Source organism: Trichosurus vulpecula, chromosome 3 (assembly GCF_011100635.1).
Source record: "Trichosurus vulpecula isolate mTriVul1 chromosome 3, mTriVul1.pri, whole genome shotgun sequence".
NCBI classification, from domain to species: Eukaryota; Metazoa; Chordata; class Mammalia; order Diprotodontia; family Phalangeridae; genus Trichosurus; species Trichosurus vulpecula.
In genome coordinates this window covers 440,770,680-440,774,616 of record NC_050575.1, presented here as the reverse complement: position 1 = coordinate 440,774,616, position 3,937 = coordinate 440,770,680, and positions in this window count along the sequence as shown.

The window sequence follows — 3,937 nt, the reverse complement described above, 5'->3', positions numbered from 1 at the left end:
TATATATTTTCCTTTCAACTACCCTAATATTGAGAAAGGTCTCATGAGTTACAAATATCATCTTTCCATGTAGGAATGTAAACAGTTAAATTTTAGTAAGTCCCTTATGTATTGGAAGTTAAGTTGGGACTTTTTTACTGTTTTCGAATGCTAAATTAACTAGGTGTCTTTGATTGAGCCTTACTAGGTGCAAAAGCCCAGGCCCTAAGGGGAGTTGCCAAGACCGGAGCCAATAGTAGGCACCTAAGTTCTGGTCACTCAGATGACATTTGATAATGTCTGAAAACGTATGAAAAGAGAGAACACAGCTATTTGATTGGGGCTGCCACTCACTGGAAGAGTGGCATATGATTAAAAGAGACTCTGCACAGATGTTAAGAACCCCCCAGCTTGTAAACCTAGATGTTCCGACTTTGTTAAACCCTGGTAACTATGAATTGAGACTTGAATCAGACAAGGCCTGTCTGTTGATGTTTGTAATTTGTTTGAATTTGCTCTGAAGTTTAGAGTGCTGGTGTTTTCCCCTGCACTAAGTGAATAATATTTGTATGTTGGATTGAAATAGGATTGTTAACCCCTTAATGTTACTTTCCTTAGTGAAGCAGATCAAAAGAACCTGTGCTGGCAGTGTTTTGTTGTTGGGCTTGTGTTGGTCTTTCGCCCCCCACAACAGCTGCTAGCTGAATTGTTGAAACACCTTATGATTTCTCTTTCCTGTTTACCTTTCCATGCTTCTCTTGATGCTTGTATTAAAAAGTCCAATTTTCTATTCATCTCTAGTCTTTTCATCAAGAATACTTGAAAGACCTCTATTTCTTTGAAAATCCATACTTTCCCCTGAAGTATTATACTCAATTTTGTTGGGTAGGTGATTCTTGGTTTTAATCCTATCTCCTTTGACCTCCACTTCATCATATTCCAAGCCCATCAATCGCTTAATGTAGAAGCTGCAGGATTTTGTGTTATCCTGAATGTGTTTCCACAATACTCAAATTGTTTTTATGTCTGCATGCAATATTATCTCCTTGACCTGTAACTCTGGAATTTGGCTCCCATATTCCTAGGAGTTTTCTTTCTTTTGGGGAGCTTTTTCTACAACCTGTGGATTTCTTCAATTTTTATTTCACCATCTGATTCTAGAATATCAGGGCAATGATCTTTTGGGCTTCCTTTTCCATTTCGCTAATTCTGCCTCTTAAGGCATTTTTTCTCCTCATTGGCTTTTTCCAGCTGTTTTGCCATTTGGGTTAGTCTATTTTTTAAGGTGTTGTTTTCTTCAGTATTTTTTGGGTCTCCTTTAGCAAGCTATAAACTCATTTTTGTGATTTTCTTGCATCACTCTCATTTCTTGTCGCCATTTTTCCTCTACTTCTCTTTTTTGATTTTCAAAATCCTTTTGACTCTTCCATGCTCTGAGACCAATTCATATTTTTCTTGGAAAATTTTGATGTAGCATCTTTGAGTTTGCTCACTTCTTCTGACTGTATGCTTTTATCTTCTTTGTCACCAAAGTAAGATTCTGTAGTCTGAGTCCTTTTTTGATGCTTGGTCATTTTCCCAGCCAGTCACTTGACTTTTTAGCTGTTTGATAGGGCATGACTGCTTCCAGAATGGAGAGTGCTCTGTCCCAAGCTTTAGGGGTTATGCACTACTATTTCCAGAGCTATTTCTATTCTGAGGTGGTATGATACTCCTCTCCTGGCCTGTGCTCTGGTATGTGAGTGCAAACATTCTCTTCTGCAGTGTAACTACCAGGAGGACTCCCTCTCTGCAGCCAGCACAAGCTCTGCCACACCAGTGCTCCTCCTCCCCCAAGGACTGGCAATCAGAACTGCGACCCAGATCCAAGCAGGGAAAAGCAAGAGAATCTTACTTACTGTCTTAGTGCCCGCAGAGAGATCCCTGCACTTTCACTCTGATCAGCAGCTTGGTGCCCACTGCCATCTGTGTCCCTGGAGCTGCAGCATCCACTGATGCTGCTGCTGCTGCCATAGCTGCAGTCATCTCTGCTTCCCTGGGCCTGGTGCCTGATTCTTCCCTTCTCTCACCCAAGTCCAACTGTTTTCATACTGACTTGCTAAGTTGTCTTTGGCTTTTCTGGGTTGAGAAGGCTTTAAACAGCCATAGTTCAGTGATTCAGGGCCCTTAAGCCTGCTCCACCCGGTCTGCTTTAGCCTGGTCTATGCTGCCACAGCCCTAGCTGGGCTGTGCAGCACTACCAGCACGGTGTGAAAGACCCTTCCCAGAGACCATCCAACCTGCCTTGGGATGGAGACTTCTTTCAGTCTGTCTCTGTGAGTTCTGTAGAACTAGAATTTGTTTAGGGTCATTTTTCACATGTGTTTGGAGGGATTTGGGGGAGAGCTCAAGTTTTCATGCCTCCATTTTGGTTCCACCCCCCATATTGATTAATTTTGATGATATGCCTCCAGTCAAATGTGAGATGTGGTAATTGCCCCTGAATTATTATTTATTAAAGAAATATACTAAAGAGATATCATATCACTTCACTAAAATCACAAAATTACTGCACCCCACCCAACCATGTTGGCAATCAAGATGGGCTCTTAGCACTCAGTTTGACCAAGTGCCCTTGAAGAGTTTGGCCTTTGTTTCCTTGATTAGATTGGGAGTCCTTGGTGACCCCCTTGTCTCAGGGGAGGGCCTAGTTTACATGGGTTTGAGTGGCATGGTTGGGACATCAGAGGCTTTTAGACCATGTGGGTTTAAGTTGCCTCTTTGTGACTACTTTAGGTCATGTGGGTGAGTTGCATGTATTACTCACCCTTGACCCTGAAAAAGATATAAAGCCAGGGGTTGGCTTTCTATTTTTCGGAGCTCTTACCCACAGCCATGGTGGTGTACATGACTCTGGGCCAGCCCTTCTTATGAGCTCCTGGACTGAACTTAGATGTTGGTAACTATGAAGTGTATTTGGTCTGTCTGTCCATGTTTGTAATTTTTTTGTATTTTGCTCTGAAGTTCAGGGTGCTGGCATTTTCCCAAGTGAATGGTATTTGTGTGCCAGATTAAAGTAAGCTTGTTAACCCCTTAATATTGCTTTCCTTAGTAAAGCAGATCAAAAGAACCTGAGCTTTTGCAGCGTGCTGGTAGCATGCTTGTTGCTGGGCTTGTATTGGTCTTTCACCCCCACAACAGCTGCTAGCCGGATTGTTGAAACAAAATGGCATAGTGGTCAGGATCTGCATTTTAAAATGAAAATATGGGGTTTTGGGGTACTGGGGTGGCTGAATATTTCCAAGTTTTTGGATTGCTCTTTGTACTTGGGGTTGCTATGGTTCTGTGGAGCCCCAGGAACTACAAAGGCTTGAATTAAAACAGGCCAGTGGAAGTGCTGGGAGTGGTTTTACAGGGACCCAGAGCAGGGGCGCTGGGCAATAATCCCCTCTTCCGAGGGCTTGAACTGATAAGCCTGGCTCCAGAAGACTGTGCTGTAAGAGTGAATGCCTTGAGATTATATTTTATGAAAAGTTTTAAACAGGAGTGGATAATAATTCCCCTGCAGAATTGACAGGATTGGGAATCGCTGGTGAGGAGAGAGAAGAAACAGAAGCTGGTGGCAAGGAAAACTGCCTACATGAGAAGTTTGGAAAGTTGAGAGTTGTGAGCTGTTAGCATCAGGATTCCAGTAGAAGCCAAGAGAGGCCAGCGGGACCTGGAGGACCAGGAACCCAGGAGCTTGGAGTTCAGCTCTGGGGCAAGATGGAAATTTGGCAGCAAGGTGCTGAGTGTGCTTTTTTCCTGCCTTCCCCAGCTGGAGTAGGGAACTTTGAGGTGAGTGGAAAGGTGGAGAATCACCTACATCATAATCAAGATTCTGGCAGAAGCCAGGAGAGGCCAGCTGAAGCCAGACAACCAGGAACCCAGGGGCTGGGAATTCAGCCCTGGGGCAAGACAGAAACTTTGCAGCAAGGGG